This window comes from Pinus tabuliformis, chromosome 8 (assembly GCF_031772625.1).
Source record: "Pinus tabuliformis cultivar Carrire ecotype Pingquan chromosome 8, CPIR1, whole genome shotgun sequence".
Lineage (NCBI taxonomy): Eukaryota > Viridiplantae > Streptophyta > Pinopsida > Pinales > Pinaceae > Pinus > Pinus tabuliformis.
The window spans coordinates 1,309,354,941-1,309,375,602 of NC_142294.1; the positions used below are offsets into that span (position 1 = coordinate 1,309,354,941).

Sequence of the window (20,662 nt, forward strand, 5' to 3'; positions counted from 1 at the left end):
GATGCACACATAAGTGGATCAACGCTCACCCCATGTCCTCATTTCTTAATAAAATCCCCCGAGGACAACTCAATTAATAATTGTTGTGATATGAAGTATTATGTAAACTATAAAATTCAAGGTTCAAATTCCCCCAATTAACCTACGTTTCGAGAATACAATTTTCTATATTATATATCAACAAGTTGTTACAAAGATATCAATTTGTTGTTGATGGACTTGGTCGGTTTAGGCTTGGCTTTTTCAACGATAATAATTAGCATGTCAGTGTAGTCCTTGGGTCTATAACATTTAGACTCACAATGCATAATAACTTATCCATACTATATCTATGAAGTAGACTTCATGGGAACACCAACCACAAATTATTTCCTTTGATAATAGGGATACCAAACATGATGGTGGCATGCAAAAACTCATATCAGTAAAGGCATATGTAGGCACCTAGAGATATAGTGGTAGCAGTAAGAATCGACCCTAGCCTACTTGTCGATTCCTCTAATAAAATAAATAAATGTTGGTAAAATCCACCCATAAGATTTGCTCAAACAATGGTTATTTGGCAACTAAAAAATGAACCATTAAATAAGTAAGACTACCCAAAACTTTTCAAAAATCCAAAGCCTCCTACATGGACCTTGGTTTTGGAGGAATACTACATGTTTCTTTGACAAAACTATGAAATTGGCTCTTTAGTCAACCATGGTGTTTTTTTTGAATATCAAGTATGGGCCAATTACCCAAAGATGACAATGTGCTTGAAAGTTTGCTTCCACAACTTATTGTTGTAGATTTTTATTGTAGATTCAACAACTTATGTGATATGCTAAAACACAAGACAAGAATCTACTCTAATCTTCTCAGCGGAAACCAAAACTATTCGATGAAAACAATAAGCAGAAAGAGGAAGAATATCAATCGCAAATAACACAATATTTCTCTAGGGAAAGCAACTACTAAAAACTTGGACTATCTATATTGCATTAACCAGAAGATCTAAGAAGAAAATACAATGCTTGTTCATCCTGAACAATTCATGCACTAGTACAATCTAACTCTCTACTTCACAAGCCAACTCATGCCAACACTTAACCAATTCTACTTGCCTACCAAGCCCCTACTTACTTGCGTAATTCCTAGAGGAATCAACCCATATTTAATGGGAAATCCACTCTCCATAACTGCACAATCCAAAAATAGGTCCTCAACTGATTGCATGCACCATATGTATACCTCGAAAAATTACACAACTGATAGTACACTGTCCCTGAACTCTAATCTTAAATGGGTCTTCATCTAAATTGACATGCATGAATTATTTGGGAGTGAATCTTAAGTTAACTGGCGTGGTACTAATCAGGTGCTCAAAATTATGCTAAAAAATCAAAGTGTCATAATTTTGTTAAACTTAGCTTCAAATCAAAGAGCTCATCATTCTGAATCCAACGATGTGAACGACACTAAAATCCGAGCTCGTATGCAGAAGTTAGAGCAAGTCAAAATTCAAGTTTGACTTGTCTACATGGTAGGATTGGATGATGTGGAAAGGTCTTCAACGAATGAGGATGCGCCAAGTGGCAGGCTGCCATTGGCCCCTGCATATTGTAGTCGCAGGTAGAAAGGTGTTATAGAATCGGCCCTCAAGTAGAGAAGGGTTGCGATGCGATATATCACAAATAGCAGATCGGCGAAGGGAAGTACTACGGAAATCGACCCCCAACGTACCCAGATTGCGATGCGATGGATCGCAGATCAAAATTGCACTTTGAAAAAAACAAAGTCCCATTTTATGACTACCCGTTGGTTCTCCACTGATTGCGATAAGTTCCCAGATGCGATATATTTATCGATTCCATTTTATAGTGTCGTCGGGTCTGTCGATATCGCAATAAAAAACCACCCATTTTATTCACATATCATAAGCCTGCAGCACTTGTCGATTGTGATTTTCGATAAGATCGACCGACAGGTCATGGCCTGCCGCGCGGCAAAATTCTTGCTCAGTTAGCAGATTTTGGAGCGAAAATATGGGTTCTTATCGGTTTTGGGGCAATTTGTAGAACGAATAGTGGGAGAACTAGGAGAGGTCATAACTTCTTCAGTTCTTATCCAAATGGGTTACAAAAAAGAGTCAATTCTAGCTGTTTTGGCTATTCTGAACTCATTGAGACAGGTTTGAGAGGCATTTGAGTGTTGTAAACACACTTTTGTTGTAATTTGGAGCATAATAGAGAGGCCCAAGCATTGGAAGTTGGACCAAGGAGACATAGCCCAGGAGGAGTGAACTCCTCATCAAATCTTTGTGTTATGTGTTGTATTTTGATATTCTTTGCTGTTATTTTGTTGTTGTTCAGCATATGTTTTATGTTAATTTGTTTATAACATTTACATAAGAAACTCTCATGGAATTAGTTAATTAAGCAAACATGGTGAATCCTTGAGCACTTGATAAGCAAATGATAATCATCTTGGGTTTTATTCTGAATGGGGAATTAGCATAGCATTACTAATCTGCTCCATTTTAGATCAAGTTGGTATCAAAGAACTTATTTTTTCTCACTAGATTTGCTTGTGCAAAGAAGGAGTATTGTTTGCTAGTTTTGTGTCATGTTAACAAAGTTAAAACTCGAAAGAGGAGAAGGGAAGTTGGTTGAAAGCCCTGTAGTTGGATCAAGTGGAAGAAAAGAAAGGTTGCCAAAGTCTTCTACACCAGTACATCCTCAAGTTGCATGTTGGCTTGTATGGGCTTGACCCAGGTTCAGAGGTGATTTAGCCAAGCAAATCCTGGTACTACTGGCCCTTTCGGCAACAGTCTGCAGAGCGCGGACTGAGGTCTCAGCCGAAGTAGTATGGGAGGGTGCTAGAACTAGGTTTCTGCACCCTGGGGATGTCTGATGAGCTTCTGGTGGTCAGCGGTTGGACCCTACGCGCATGTCGCTATGCGCACTTGTTATTCCTTCGCAACCTGTGATGTTGCTTTCGCGCAGCCCTACTCGGGGTGCAACCCATATAATACCCAAGTCCCTTGCTATTTGATCTATTATTACTTGATTACCTAACTTATTGGTGTAAGACTAATGATTATTACAGCATATTCAACAATCATATCAGTGTGCGCGATAAATAAAACAGTATAAATGTAAAGAAGGCAATGCACAAGTAGATACACAGAAATAGGAATCAACTTCTCTTTATTATTCTTCGATCAAGATTACAGACTTGACACCGCCCTACGCACTCAGCTGCAGGGCTCCGCGTACTCAGTTGCGGATTCTACTAGGCCTCTGCACACTTAGCTGTAGAGCCTCTTCCTACTAATACGGCCCAATACACTTAAACTCTTACCCTATGCTTGATCCATTCATATTCTTCTTTATTTTTCGCTCCTTTTTACAACTTAGAGCCTCACTCTATTTATACAATCCCATGGTTTGCAGACCATGGGTAGGCCGACATGACTTTGCATTACATTATTTAGGGCGGACAACCCTATGACTTAACCTATACTTTGCGCTCCACACCCACAATTCCCAGAGTCATACAATACAATACATTTGACCAAAACTTGGGCTTTGCGCCCCAAAACATGCTGTGGGGGGATTTCATGCACAACATTGCAGAAGTTGCAGTTGAGTCTTCAAAGACCATGTCTCATGAAGGAGAACCTACCATGACCGATGATGAAAGGGAATTTAGAAAGGATTTTTTCAATATGAATGAGATGGTTAAGGTCCTTTATGAAGAGAGGAATAGCAGATTGCAAGGAGAAAGTTCCAAACCTCCCAATGGAGAAGGTTCTTCAGGAGAAGGTAATGGAAAAGGAGGTAATGAGAATGGAGACAAACCTCCACCCTCTCCACCATCTTCTTCATCTTCTTCTTCACAAGCATCTTCACACTCTTCCACCAATACAACCCTTACTCATACTCATCATCATTCTTAGAAAGGAACCAGTAAATCACCTTTTCTAAAACTGATGTTAAATTTGAGTTGCCCATGTATAATGGTGAAGTGAATGTAGAGAAGCTTAATGATTGGATTCGTCAGTTGGAGGTCTATTGCAGGATTCAAAATATTCAAGAGAATGATATCAAAATTTAGTTGGCTTCATTGAGAATGGAGGGTGCAACACTCATTTTGTGGAAAGTAAGAACTCAAGACGAGATCAAAAACATGGTAAGATCTCTATTACTTGGTCTAATTTCATTGATGTTATAAAAGGACAATTCTACCCTTTAGCTCATATGCAAAAATCTATCATGAATTGGAAAAATTCCAGATAGTTAAAAGGTCAAAATGTGAAAGAGTATACTCAGGAGTTTAGGAGAAGAGTTATTATGCTAGAAGTATACTTGCAGTGACAAGATAATTTGTTGAAATACATAGGAGGTTTGCATAACTATCTTCAACACACCATTCTTATGATTAATCCCACGAATATTGATGAGGTATGTGTTCAAGCTACACACCTCGAAGCAAGAGGGGAAAACGTACAAGAAGAAGGTAAGAAGAAGCCATTCCAGGGTGGTGAAAAAGGAAAGAAATCTAAAGGAAAGTAGAAGAAAAATGCTTTTGTTAAGAAAGAAGGGGAGAAACTCGTGTGCAAGAATTGTTCCAAAGAGGGCCATGATGAAGCACATTACTGGAAGCTTCATCCTGAATTAAGACCGAAGAAATTTAACAATAAAGGGAAACAGAAGACAAACATTGTTGTACAACAAGACTTGGGTTCCGACTCAGGTGATGAAACAAAGATTGCAGCCACAGTCACTAAAGGAAAAGTCGTGGAAAAAACAAGAAAAGAGGAAGCCGTGGCAAGCACCAGCGCAACAAATAACTCCAACAATGGTTCAAATGAAGAAAACATAATTGAGTTGTTCCATATCAGAATTATTTCCAAACACACCAACATTGATACGTTGCTTGACAGTGGATCCCAGGAAAATTTAATTTCTACAAACTTGGTCAAGAAGTTGAATTTGGAAATTGTGCCTCACCATAAACGATATCCATTGGGTTGGATAACCAAGGATGCAAATATTTAGGTCATAAGGAAATGCATTTTCAGGTTTGCTATCACTGCCAATTTCGTTGATGAAGTCGAATTAGATGTAGTCTTGCTGGATATTTCTGAATTGTGTTGGGAAGCCCATATCTATATGACCGGAAAGTCGTTTTCCATAGAATTTGAGAACAAATATCATTTGTTCAAAGATGGAGTGGAGTATATTGTGAGAGCCCATTGTATAAAGCTTAATCTATCTTTAGCAAGCACAGGGAAAATGAAACGATTGGTCAATTCCAGTAAAAATCTTATGCTCCTTATGATCAAGTAGAAGAATGACACGGAGCATGAACCCTTTGCAGGTTGTGACGTGAAGTTGAAAGCTGAATTGGTTGATGTGGTCAATCAATATGGAGATGTGTGTCAAGAACCAAAGGGATTGCCACCAAAAAGGGGAATTAGCACGAAATTCAGCTACAACAAGATTGTCCATTGTGAAATATCGGTATATATCGAATGTTAATTATGGAAAGTTTAGAAATTAAGAAACAAGTCCAGGAATTGTTAGATAAAGGTGTAATTTGTCCCTCTACTTTGCCATTTGGTTCACCAATTGTTTTGGTACCCAAGAAAAATGGAACTTGGCGCATGTGTGTAGATTATCGAGCTTTGAATAAAATTACCATAAAGAATCGATACCCATTGCCCAGAATAGATGATTTTCTAGATCAGTTGAAGCATGCAAAATATTTCACTAAATTAGAATTGAGAAGTGGATATCATCAAGTTAGAATAGATGAGGAAGATATTTGGAAGGTTACTTTTAAAACCAAATAGGGATTGTTTGAATGGCTGGTTATGCCTTTCGGTCTTTGCAATGCTCCAGCTACATTCATGAGAGTTATGAATGATGTTTTAAGATCCTTTCTTGATGAGTTTGTAATTGTCTATTTAGATTATATTTTTATATTCAACAAATCACGAGAAGAGCATGTCAAGCATGTGAGGAAAGTGTTGGATGTCTTAAAGAAAGAACAATTATTTCTAAAGATGTCTAAATGTGAATTCGGGAAAACTTCCTTAGTGTATTTGGGTCACATAGTTGGAGGAGTTGAGCTGGAGATTGACCCCTCTAAAGTTTCAGTCATTGTGAATTGACCAATGCCCAAATCAGTCATAGAAGTAAGGAGTTTTCTGGGAGTAGTGCAGTACTGGTGGAAGTTCATTGCCTGTTTCTCTTCCATAGCAGCTCCACTACATGCTTTGACCAACATGAAGGTTGTATTCTAGTGGGGAGGCAAACAAAAAAAAGCATTTGATGCTTTAAAACAAAAGATTAGTTTAGCCCCAGTTTTAGCATTACTGGATTTGAAACAACCATTTGAAATACAAACAGATGCAAGTGACTACACCATGGGTGTAGTTCTTTTACATCATGGTAAGCCCATTTCATTTCATTATGAGATTTTTAATGGTGTTGTTATTAACTATCCTACATATGATAAAGATCTTTATGCATTGGGGCAAAGTGTGAAGAAATGGAAGCATTAGTTAATGGGAAAAGAAACCATTATTCACACCGATCATCAACCTTTGCAATATCCGCAATCTCAAACAAAATTGCAACAATCAAGGCACTTTCGTTGGATGGGATTCTTACAACAATTCCACTTGGTAATTAGGTACAAAAAAGGTATTTATAACAAAGCCATTCCAGAGTGTTAAAAAAGGAAAGAAATCTAAAGGAAAGCAGAAGAAAAATTCTTTTGTTAAGAAAGAAGGGGAGAAACTCGTGTGAGAGAATTGTTCCAAAGAGGGCCATAATGAAGCGCATTGCTGGAAGCTTCATCCTGAATTAAGACCGAAGAAATTTAACAATAAAGGGAAACATAAGACAAACATTGATGTACAACAAGTCTTGGGTTCCAACTTAGGTGATGAAACAAAGATTGCAACCACAATCACTAATTGAAAAGTCATGGAAAAAAAGAAGCAAAGAGGAAGTCATGGCAAGCACCAGCGCAGAAATAACTCAAACAATGCTTCAAATGAAGAAAACATAATTGATTTGTTCCATATCAGAGTTATTTTCAAGCACACCAAGATTGATACGTTGTTTGACAGTGGATCCCAGGAAAATTTAATTTCTATAGACTTGGTCAAGAAGTTGAATTTGGAAACCGTTCCTCATCATAAACCGTATTCGTTGGGTTGGATAAACAAGGATGCAAATCTCTAGGTCACAAGGAAATGTGTTTTTCATGTTTGATATTACTGCCAATTTCATTGATGAAGTCGAATTAGATGTAGTGCTACTGGATATTTTTGGAATTGTGTTGGGAAGCCTGTATCTGTATGACCATAAAGTCATTTTCCATATATTTGAGAACAAATATCATTTTTTCAAAGATGGAGTGGAGTATATTGTGAGAACCCATCTTAGAAAGCTTAATATGTCTTTAGCAAGTGTAGGGAAAATAATTTGACTGGTCAATTCCAACAAGAATCTTGTGCTCCTTATGATCAAGCAGAAGAATGGCACGGAGTGTGAATCCTATGCATGCTATGACGTGAAGCTGAAAGACAAATTGGTTGATGTGGTCAATCAATATGGAGATGTGTTTCAAGAATCAAAGGGATTTCCACCAAAAAGGGGATTTCAACACGAAATTTAGCTACAACAAGATTGTCCATCCCAAATATTGTTATGTATCTAATGTCAATTCTGGAAAGTTTAGAAATTAAGAAACACGTCCAGAAATTGTTAGATAAAGGTGTAATTAGTCCCTCTACTTCGCCATGTGGTTCACCAATTGTTTTGCTACCCAAGAAATATGGAACCTGGCACATGTGTGTAGATTATCGAGCTTTGAATAAAATTACCATAAAGAATCGATACCCACTGCCCAGAATAGATGATTTGCTAGATTAGTTGAAGAATGCAAAATATTTCACTAAAATAGACTTGAGAAGTGGATATCATCAAGTTAGAATAGCTAAGGAGGATATTTGGAAGACTTCTTTTAAAACTAAAAAGGGATTGTTTGAGTGGTTGGTTATGTCTTTCGGTCTTTGCAACACTCCATCTACATTCATGAGAGTTATGAATGATGTTTTATGATCCTTTCTTGATGAGTTTGTAATTATCTATTTAGATGATATTTTGATATTCAACAAATCATGAGAAGAGCATGTCAAACATGGGAGGAAAGTGTTGGATGTCTTAAAAAAAGAACAATTATTTCTGAAGATGTCTAAATGTGAATTCGGGAAAACTTCCTTAGTGTATTTGGGCCACATAGTTGGAGGAGGTGAGCTGAAGATTGACCCATCTAAAGTTTCGGTCATTGTGAATTGGCCAATACCCAAATTAGTCACATAAGTAAGGAGTTTTCTGGGAGCAGCGCAGTACTGGAGGAAGTTCATTGTCAATTTATCATCCATAGCAGCTCCACTACATGCTTTGACTAGCGTGAAGGTTGTCTTCCAGTGGGGAGGCAAGCATAAAAAAGCATTCGATGCTTTAAAACAAATTATCAGTTCAGCCCCAATTTTAGCATTGCCGGTTTTGAAACAACCATTCGAAATACAGACAGATGCAAGTGACTACGCCATGGGTGTGGTTCTTTTACATCATGGTAAGCCCATTTCATTTCATTCTGAATTTTTTTATGGTTCTTTTATTAACTATCCTACATATGATAAAGAGCTTTATGCATTGGTGCAAAGTGTGAAGAAATGGAAGCATTACTTAATGGGAAAAGAAACCATTATTCACACCAATCATCAACCTTTGCAATATCTGCAATCTCAAACAAAATTGTAGCAATCAAGTCACTTTCGTTGGATTGGATTCTTATAGCGATTCCACTTGGTAATTAGGTACAAGAAAGGTATTTATAACAGACTTGTTCATATTATTTATAGACCGGTTGTTAATGTATCCATTTTACTTAAGAATCATTCTGTTTTTCCTGAAAGTTATGTTAAAAAATACGTGCATGATGCTGACTTTCAAGATGTATATTCAAACTTGAGTCAAGGTCACCAAGTTGAGGAATTAGACTACCATGTACATGATAATCCGTTGTATAATTTGGGAAAACTTGTGTTCCACGGGGAGAGAGAGTAAATGTCACAAGGGAAGCACACACTTTTCTTATTGCTAGACATTTAAGTGTAAGTAAAATAGTGGCAAATCTTCAGAGGTATTTTTACTGGCCTCGTATGCTTTAAAGTGTGTCACGTTTTATCAGAGGTTGTTCATTATGTGTAGTCAATAAGCCTAGTAATAGGAAACTAGGAGTGTACACACCAATTCTAGTTCCTTCACGTCCATGGGAGAGTGTTTCTATGGATTTTGTAGGAGGTCTTCCTTTATCAAGAAAAGGTCATGATTATTTGTACGTAGTTGTGGATAGGTTCAACAAGATGGCATATTAATGCCTTGTAAAAAACAAATTGCCACTGAACAAAAAACTCAACTTTTCTTTCAAACTGTATGGGTTCATTTTGGATTACTTACTTCTATTGTAAGTGATTATAATTCCTGATTTGTTGGGAATTTTTGGTCAAATTTATGGAACTTGATGGACACCAAGTTGAAAAATGTACAACCTTCCATCCAGAAAAAAAAAAAAAAATGGTCAAATTGAAGTGGTTAATAAGAAAATTATTCATTTGCTAAGAGGATATTGTATCAAACATCCTAAGTTGTGGGATGAACAGTTGCATTATATTCAACCTGCTTACAACCGAGAAAAACACTCTTCTACTCTAACTTCGCCTTTTGAGGCATGCCTTGATTATTTTCCTAAATCACCTTTGGATTTCATCTTTGAGAAAGATGTAGCTGTACATGGACATAGCGACATAGATAGAGCAAAGAAATTCGTTGAGAAAATTTAGTGGATTCACCAAACAGTTCAAGAACAACTAGAAAAGAGTCAATGCAAGTATAAGGCAAGGCATGATAAGCATCGTGTGGATCATCAATTTCAAGTAGGTGATGAAGTTTGGCTTTACATTAGCAAGGAAAGGCTTCAAGATGAAGGTAAAAAGCTGAAACCAATCTGTTATGGTCCATTTAAAATTCTGGAAAAGATTGGTAATAATGCTTTCAAGCTTGATTTTCCTTCATATATGCAAATTTATTCCGTTGTTAATGTTGAAAATTTGAGATTGTATGAGCCTCCTTTGATTGAAGATCAAGGAGAAAGTGTACGGATTCCATCAATTGAATATTTTTCTCCAGAATTTCTTGATGAGCTTCAGCAAGACACCATAATTGACAAAAGAACGAGGTCATCAAAGAGGGGAAATGTTGATTATATTCGAGTGGGTCTCAAAGGTACAAATCCATCAAAGGCCAAATGGATTGAAGAGGGGAAGGTGAGGGAACTGTACCCTCACCTGCTGAACAATTGAAAGTGATCCTTTTGGGGTCCAAAAGCTTCCAGTGGGGAGGAGTGATCTCGTGCTCAAAATTATGCTCAAAAATCAAAGTGTCATAATTTTGTTAATCTTAGCTTCAGATCAAAGAGCTCGTCATTTTGAATCCAATGGTGTGAATGAAACTCAAATCCGAGCTCATATGCAGAAGTTAGAGGAAGTCAAAGTTCAAGTTTGACTTTTCTACATGGAAGGATTGGATGATGTGGCAAGGTCTTCAGCGAATGAGGAGGCACCAAGTGGCAGGCCGACATTGGCCCCCACATATCACAAGTTGCAGTTGTAGGCAGAAAGGTGTTATAGAATCGGCCCCTGAGCATAGAGAGGTTGTGATACGATAAATCGAAAATCGCAGATCGACAAAGGGAAGTACAATGGAAATCAGGCCCTAGCGTACCCGGGTTATGATGTGATCGATCACAGATCGCAGAAAAAAGAGTCTTGTTTTATGACTACTGGCCAGTTCTCCACCGATTGTGATAAATTCTCGGATGCGATATATTTATCAATTCCGTTTTATAGTGTGGTCGGGTCCGCTAATATCGCAATCAAAAATCCCTGTTTTATTCACAGACCATAACCCTGCAGCACTTGCCAATTGCAATTTCTGATAAGATCAGTTGACAGTTTATGGCCCGCCATGCAACAAAATTCTCGCTCGGTTAGCGGATTTTGGAGCGAAAATATGGTTCCTGTCAGTTTTGGAGCAATTTGTGGAATGAATAGTGGGAGAATTGGGAGAGGTCATAACTTCTTCAGTTCTTATCCAAATGGGTTACAAAAAAGAGTCAATTCTAGCAGTTTTGGCTATTCTGAACTCATTGAGACAAGTTTCAGAGGCATTTGAGCATTGTAAACACACTTTTGTTGTAATTTGGAGCATAATAGAGAGGCCCAAGCATTGGAAGTTGGACCAAGGAGACGTAGCCCAGGAGGGATGAACTCCTCATCAAATCTTTGTGTTGTGTGTTGTATTTTGATGGTATTTGCTATTATTTTGTTGTTGTTCAACATATGTTTTATGTTAAATTATTTATAATGTTTACATAAGAAAGGCTCATGGGAATCAGTTAATTAAGAAAAAATGGTGAATCCTTAAGCACTTGATAAGAAAATGATAGGCATCTTGGGTTTTATTCTGAATGGGGAATTAACACAACATTACTAATTTGGTCCATTTCAGATGAGGTACTGGTGATGCACTGGTGCAGTAATCCACTACTAGTCCTCTACTAGTTCCTCCGATAGTTAGAACTAGTTTAATTGTCTATAACTCAATTAGATTGAGTTATCCAATTACAACTCCAAAGAACTCAACTTAGGCCGCTAAAACTTAGGGATCACTCTACATGACTCCAGATAGACTTACAAATTGAATTTCCTAAGTCAATTAAGTCAATTTAGCTTAATTAACTATTACAAGTTGCTACGAGAATATAATTTCGATTTAATTCACAATTTAATTCAAGGACAAATTAAATTGGAATTTCTTGTTGATATTTTTAACTCTCCCTCACTACAAGAAAGGGATTATCAACTACCCTGATTATGTCTTTGTGAATCTCGAATTTGCATCCTGACTATGCCTTTGTCAAAATATCTGCATCTTGCTCCTCTGTGGGAATGTACTCCAACAACATAATTCTCCTCTGAACACAATCTCGAAGATGATGATACCAGATATCAATATGCTTGGACCGATCATGATAAACTGGATTTTTGGAGAGTTTGATACAACTCTGATTGTCATAGTAAATCATAGTTAGATCCATCTGCTGACCAAATAAACCAACCAGACTCTTCCTCATCCAAATAGCCTCACAATTTTCTTGACAAGAAACCATGTACTCTGCCTCTGTTGAACTGAGTGCAACTAATCTTTGTTTCCTGTTGTACCAATAAATAGTTGTTGACCCAATACTGAAGATCCCTCCTAATGTGCTCTTCTTTTCAGATTGAATTCCTTCCCTTTATGCATCAGTTAAGCCTTTAAGCTTCACTCCCTTTGTCCATCTGTACCATAAACTATATTGAGTAGTGTCTCTGAGATATCTCAACACATGCTTGGCTGCCTTCCAAATGTAGCTTTGTCAGCTTAACCATCGCTTGACTAAGCTGGTTAAATGCATAGCACATGTCTGGTCATGTCTTCACCAAATACATGAGAGAAGCCACAAGCTACCTATAAATAGTAGCTTCCACTACTTCACCAAAATTAGAATCCTCCTTCCTCTAGTTACCTACTAGAGGAGTATCCATGGGTTTACTACTCTCCACATCGAACCTTTTTAGTATCTTGTTGGCATACTTTCCCTGAGAGAAAAAAAGGTCCTCATCACCTTGCCATACTTCCATGCCCAGAAAGTAGTGCATGAGCCCCAAGTCCTTCATTTCAAAATATCTTGCAAGGCACTCTTTGCAAGGCTTGATAAACTTATCATCATATGTCAGAATCAAATCGTCGACATATAAAATAATAATCAACAATTTACCTTCAACCACAATATGGTAAAGGTTCAGGTTCACATCCTCTTCACTTTTGGTGAAGCCCAACCTGGTGAAGTAGCTATTGATCTTGGCGTACCAAGCATGAGGTGCTTTCTTCAACCCATACAACGCTCGTTTGAGTTGGCACACATGCGACTCTCGGTTGAAGGTCTCAAAACCTTCAGGCTCCTCAATATATACCTCTTCCTCAATCATGCCACTAAGGAATGTTGTCTTTACATCCATTTGATGTATCTTCCATCCCATTTGCGTTGACAATGCCAAAATGGATCTCATGGATGAGTACCTTGCAACAGGAGCAAAAGTCTCATCATAATTAATCCCCTCCACCTAAGGAAATCCTTGAGCTACAAACCTGGCCTTATGTTTCTCCACACTACCATCCGCTACTTGCTTTACCTTGTAAATCCATCAGGAACTCACCATTGAATTTTCCGTTGGTCTTGGGACCACATCCCAAACGCTGTTCCTGACAATGGAGTCATACTCCTCAACCATGGCATCAACCCAAACCGGTTATTGCACTGCTTCCTCAAAAGAGGATGGATCTATCTCTACACATCAGCTCATAAGAGCCATGTATCCAGTATACCTCTCTGGTGACCTCCTCTGCCCGCGTTATGATGTGGGTGCTCCCACATTCTCTCTCGCATCATGTAATAACTTGTCAACCTCTCTGGTTCACTTTTTCCCATCTTTGGAAGACCTTGCATGAGTGGGTGTCTCCACTCCCTGATCCTTTTCATGTGGCTGCTCCACATCAATCTGAGGTTCCTCCTTAGGAGTTAAAAGCTACTCAACCACATGTAGTTGAAGCTCCATCTCAAGGGAACATCTCATGGTCTTCTCTTCATCGAATTTTACATCCATGCGAACCAATGTTATCCTGTTGGTTGGCAAGTAGACCCGATAGTTGTGAGGTGTATCAGTGTACCCCAAAAATATTCCCAACTCTGTTGTTGGCTTAAGCTTCTTCCGTGAATATTTGATTACATGGAAGTAGATTAATGAACCAAAAATCCTGAAGTGACTCATATCTGGTCTCTTCCCTGAAAAATCCTCTTCCAATGTACTTATCCCAAGAATTTGATTAGGGATTTTGTTTTGCAAATAAATGGTTGTGTTGCATGCCTCTGCCCACAAGTGTAGTGGTAGGCCCTGATCATGCGACGTTGCTCTTGCTGCCCCTACTATGCTTCTATTCTTCCTTTAAGCTACCCGATTCTATTGCGGGTTATGAGGTGTTTTTATCTCTCATCAAATGCCTTCTACCGCACAAAAGTTTTTAAAATCATTCGACACATACTCTCTACCATTATGACTCCTGAGAGCTTTAACCTTCCTGCATGTATCTTTCTCGATCGATGCTTTAAATTCAAAAAACTTTGCAAAAGTATAATCTTTCTTCTGCATGAAGAATATCCAACATTTATGAGAAAAATCATCAACAAATATAACATAATACCTATGCTTGGTCGTGGATACTGTCAAGAACGGTCCACACACATTTGATTGGACTCGATCCAGGATTGCATGTGCTCGACTATCTTTGTTGTGAAGGAAGATTTGGTGCATTTTTCCAAAGTACACCCTTTGCATGTGTCAACTTGCTCTAGTGTACCTTTGGGAAGTGTGTAGATTTGATGCTCTGTGTTATGGCCTAGGGCAACCCTTCCCTTCCAGACTTGGTCCAAAATCTAAAAAACAATGTTTTAAATCCCATACGTTGTTTTGCCCTGTATAAAAAGCGTGTACACACGGGTCAGTCTATACTTAACCCACGTATATGTGTTAAAAAATTAAAAAATATATAATCTCCTTAAATTCGGGCGGAGTTTACTGGTTTTACCTGTTACTCACCTATTGTAGCCCATGGCCCAACTGTTTCCCAACTGAAAAACTAATTTGGAGAAGTATAAATAGACCTCCATGGGAAGGCCTAAAGGAGGAGAAAGGATTAGATATTGATATTATAGTTGATTACATCCCCGATCAAGTCTGAAGAAATCCCTATGTCTTCTGCACTCCCAAGTCATAGGAAACATCTGTTTCCTTCTTAATATGTCCTTCATCCCTTTATGACATCCTTGTGTATACCTATGGAGGAGGATTGCTGAGGCCCGGGCAGGACGGATCCAAAGGACGGTTTCGCTTGGGGTCGGCGGACGACTCAGGTTGTAGTTCTTCTGTACTTTCTTTAGCTTACATCAATAAAGATGTGTTGTTTTGTTCTTGATATTTAAGGTCTTAATGCATTAATCTATGTTATGATTTTCCTATGAAATCTTATGTTAATGCTTATTTTCTTACATGCTTATATGACCTAATATCTATATCATGAACATGCTTTCTATTACTGTTGTTGTATATGTTTTGCTTGAATGAGTTGTAGGTTCTAAAGCATTGGAATAAGCATAGGGTTTGGACCCTATGGGAACGACCTCAAACATAGGACCTCCGGGTAATACCTCTTCTTCCTACTTCAGTAGTTTAAGTATTAGGATTGTCTATTTTCATGCCTCTTTATGCTGTAAGACCTCTGCTCTGTTGGGGTTCTCAACCCAACACCCTAGGGTGAATTTACCCGTAACAAAATTGGTGACTCCGCTAGGGAAAACATTCTTGTTTTTCCTAGATTGGGTTGTTTCTCCTTGATCAGGGCCCGTTTGATTGGTTTCTTGTTTTTACAGTGTCTATGACCTTTTTACTTCCTGGGCATCAAGTCTAATCTTTTGGATCAGGCCTGGATTTTTTTTTTTTTTTTAAGTATGGGGGTTTACACAGTGCATTATAATAGATATCATTTTGGGATTCAACTGCGTTAAGTAAGTCATTCATGTATGACCATGTCCATGAGAGGTAGTCATAACTGACTAATTTCCTGGATTTTTTTATTTTTTCTTGATTTAGCTTTATATACGCTTTTATCAGAGGACACAGTAGCATATACACGCTAGTTTCTTCAAATAGACTCGCGTATATGCGAGTTTCATCTGTTTTAGTTGCGTATACACGATTCTGTGTTTTTACACAGTCGCATATACCTTATTTTCAATTAATTTTTCAAAATCTTTGGCCCATCTAAGATTGTTGCCTGGTGTTATTTTCTATTTTCTTGTCATTCACTGTCAGTGAAGCTTTGCTTTCTTGCAAGTTTTCAATTTCTAATCTTCCTCTTGTTGAAAAACGTAGTTATCCTAGGGTTTGCTTTTTGAGTAAGGTTTCAGTTTTGGCTTTGGGTTCAAGGCTTCTTGTGGAAGTTCTTGGTTGTTCTGAATTTACGAAACAAGAAACTGATTGTAGTTTTGTTTATAACCCAATTTTCAGATTGCTTTACTTTGCTTTCCCTTTTTGGTTGACCTATTTTGTTTTTCATGGTTTTTGAGTGCCTCTTTGGCAATCTTGAATGTCTTTCTCAACTTTCTTTTGGTTTGTTGAAGTTTTTTGTACTGTTGTTCGGATCAATCTATGCAAGTTTGTAGTCCTTTATTGTTCCAAGTTTCACTACATAGGTGATGTGCATAACTTGTGAATTTTGGGACTCTTTATGCTTGTTTTTGGTCTTTGAAGTTTAGTAGTCTTTTGTTGTCTAAAAAATTTCTTTGGGTTATTTTAAAAAGAAAATGACAAAAACATAGTTCTTGTCTTTCTTTTTCTTTCAGTTTTCTTTTTGGTTTCTTGGTTGTTTTTGAGCAATTGTGAACTTTTTCGATTGGTTTTGCTTGGTTTCAAGGGAATCTTTTCATTGAATGTATGCCCTCTTTGTAGTCAAGTTGGCCTATTGATCTTGTAAAGAAACACATTTTCTTATTATATGAGCATTCATAGGATCTTGCATCAACATTATAGTTTGCATTAGGTTAGTTTGCACTGTAAGCATTTTTAGTCTTTTTGTTAGATTTTGAGTGTGTGGAGCATGTTTCTGAAAAATGTTTTTTTTTTTTTTGCTTATATAAGTTTTTCATAGAACCAAGTAGAAATATCTTTTCATCGAAGAAAATAGTTTCATTTTCATATAGCTAAGTTTCTATTGATTTCTTTTGTTGAAATATGGCAACAAGAATATTCCAATTTAATTTGTCCTTAAATTAAATTGTGAATTAAAATCGAATTTAGTCTTAACTGCTACTTGGAAATAATTAATTAATTAATTTTAAATTAATTAGTTGGGGAAATTCAAGTTAGAAGTATTTCTGAAGTCATGCAAGAGTTATCCCTTAAATTAAGGAGATAAGATTGAGTTATATTTGAGTCGTAATTAGTTAACTCAGTTTATTGAGTTAATTCTAGTTAAATTAGTTCCAAACTGTTTGAGGAACTAATAGTGAGTTAACAGTCAGTTGATGCATTAATGCACTGAACTAGTGCTACTCCAGTTAACTGAAGATTCCCTCATCATAAACTCATGCATGTCTATTTTGAGAAATACTTAGTTGAAATTAATGTTCAAGGACAGTGTACTATCAGTTGCATGTGTTTTCTTATAAAGAAAACTCATGCATGCATTCAAGGATTCATCCTTGAGGATTGTGCACTTTGGAGGAGGTGTTCCACTTGGTAAAAGGAGAATCATCCACAAGGAAATCCGCAAGGAAATATGAGCTTGGAGGGCAGAGAGAAAGGCTGGAGAGAAGCCAAGATTGCCTGTGAGCATCTGTGAGGATTGTACTGAGAGCTGGCTAGCTGTGAGAGTTAAGGCTTTGTATAATTCTTATGTATTTCCACCATGTATGATAATACAATAGTGTGGGGTTTTTAGTTGAGGCTTTCACCAAAGTATTTTCATGTGTATTGTGCCATTGATTCTTCTTCTTCTAGTTATATTGTTCAGCTCGATCTTTAAGCTTCCGCAAATTGATAGTAGAAGTAGGTTATAGTATTCTGCTTTGATGTATATTGCATTATCAGGTTAACCTACATCATATTTTTTACATCTTTTGTGTCAAAACTCCATAACTTTCACTCTCATTGTACATGTGACCTAAAGAACAACCTTTTAAAATCGAGCACTTAATTAAAAAGAACTAGAACATTTTTTAATTTGTCATTAATTATACCAACAAGTCTATCTCTTTAGGGCCTTGGAATAGATGAGTGGAGAGTTAACTCTCCAAGGCCACTCAACTTATTAAACATATATGTTGAATAATGAGTGAAATCCAATGTCATTATAAAGACTGGGAAAGCTCCGTGATTGGGAGTCAAGCACGATGGAGAGTGAAGACAAGGAAGAGAGATACATCCTCTCCTACTTGTTGGATCCTGCCCCGAGACTGTTCCACCCGAATTTTGATACGAAATGGTGCCCATAGTTTTTATTCCTAGGGATAACATAGGTGGTTGTGAAGGGGAATCCTGCGGCACCTGAGGCAGATGTTGCATCACATTCATTAGTACTTTTGGAGGGTACCCTTGCGAAGCTTGGGTGCTTGCATCAACAAAGGATTTTGTTTGGAGGTCAGGGTAACTGTTTCTGTTACCTTCACTGGTAGGCCTGGGTCGTCATTATCCTAGACTATCTTCGGAAGGTCCTTGATTTCACTTTCTTGTATTTTGCTGCCTGGTCCTCATCACCCAGAGAAAAAATACTTGGAAGTTGCTTGATTTACTGTATCTTCTATGGAATTTTGTTAGAGAGCTCTCTTTTCTCCTAGTTGGCATAGCTTTATAAAAAAATTTAAGTCTTTAATTAGTTCCCTTAAAATGATTAAAAGTGGTTGATTGACCAGTTCGTCGGTCTAGGAGGCTTCGCAAGCTATCACCTATGAGTGCTGAGCCTTTTTCTAGAAGGTGTTGGAGCAATTCTGCCGGTGATTTCCATTCAGTGGCAGCAGAAGAAACGAATATTGATTCTCTGGTTCAAGCTATTGATTCATAGAATAGACCTGATGTACATCGAGATTTGGAGAGGAACGCTCCAGTACTTTCTAGATTCCTCTTCCAATCGGAAGACATTATAGAGGTTGAAGAACTCCCTGAGTCTCCTTTGATTCCTTCTTCTCCTCTTCCTCCCGATTATACAGACATTTTATTATATGTCGGGACTCCAACCCACAGGCCTTTGAGCCTTGGTCTATATCAATCTTTTCCTTTGATGACCACTACTGGGAGCATGGTTTGAACCATGAGTGCTACTAGTGTACAAACTCCTTTATCAGTACAAGGAGAAGGTACAATTTCCATACCTTCAATCACTCCTAACGCTGCAATTTTTTTCTCTACCTCCATTCGATCTTCGGGTGGGGGCACCCAAGATTTTGCCTCCAACACTGGTTCTTTCCCCTTTGGAATGCCTACCAGTGTAATTCCTTCAGTTCCATTAAGTTTTCCATCCGTTGCTTCCACGTCTATGACTTCCATGACGAGTGGGTCAGCGTCTTTTCAGGGTTTCCCTTTTGGGAGTGGTCATATACCACATTGTAACCCATATTTAGGATAAATACCTTCTCCCTCCATGGGTCAAATTTATAATCCTTTCCAAGGATAGACTAACCCAAATGTTAGCAGACTTGGAACAGGGAATCAGTTCTCTTTCATCCAACAAGGGAATATGTCGTATTCCTTCGTGAGTTCATTCTATAGTTTTTCTCCCTTTTCAAATGCATGGAACCCTTACCAAGGGATCTCTGCTCCATTCAACACCTCTCTAGGGGGAAACTTCACTAGATATGGAAAATTTTTGGCAGGAGTTGGACAAACTCCGATTTTTTCTGGGCGACAAGGTTTTCCTTATGGTTTAGGTTTTTCTACGAACTACTTAAGGAAACCTAGTGCCTTCACAAATGCAGGGTATTATTTTCAGAACGTTGGAAATTATGCCTAGATCGGGTGGAATCCTCAAGGTCCTCTGCGCTTATCTTTCCTGGAAACTTTAAACTTGCCAGATCTATCAAAGTTGACTAATGATCCAATCTGATACAACCCAGCTTGGCCTCCAGTTCCAACCAAACTTTCGTCGGACATACTCGAATTCGAAGGGAAGACTGGTGAAGATTCGGGCGACCATATAACCACTTTCCATTTATGGTGTTCGTTGAACTCCCTGATAGATGATTCAATCAGGTTGAGATTATTTCAATGTACCCTAACTGGGAATGCAACTAAATGGTACATTGAACTCCCAGGGGGCACCTTTGCTTCATTTGGTGATTTGGCTACCATATTGTTGGTACCATCCCATGACCTCCTTTTTCCTCCTAAAACATATCATTTGCCTACTTCTTTCCATCATATATCTCTTAGATTCCTTGAAAATTGATTAGTTAATAGTCCTATAGTTATTAAAATGCATTGAAGTTGATTTAGGAGTTTTATGTTAAAGAATTAGGAATTTTTGGTAAAATAACTACAGGAAGTTCCAACATCTTGTAATTGGTTCATTGTTTGACATGTGGCATGACAGCTAGGCTAGAGCGAAGGGTAGGGATGAAAACTAGAATGTCCAAGCATGGACGAATACCTATCCTACAGCAGAATCGACCCTCCTACATGCGCGGTCAACGATGGTCAAAGTATAGCATGTTGGCGACAAAGGCAGCAACAACATAACATTATAAATTGATTTAGTTTTGTTCCTTTTTGAAATCAGTTTAGGATAGAAACATTTTAAAAATCTCGACATGATAAAAGCGGCAACAGCCACATCATGAATGTACATTCGTTTTCGAAATGTAAGGGTTGTAAAAACATATGTAAACA

The 20,662-nt window shown here is 37.8% G+C and overlaps 1 pseudogene; it reads right to left on the reverse strand.

The window, feature by feature from the left end:
* LOC149240291 (uncharacterized) overlaps positions 1 to 19,324 on the reverse strand; it is a 33,623-nt pseudogene extending 14,299 nt beyond the window's left edge.
* Positions 19,325 to 20,662: the final 1,338 nt, after the last annotated feature.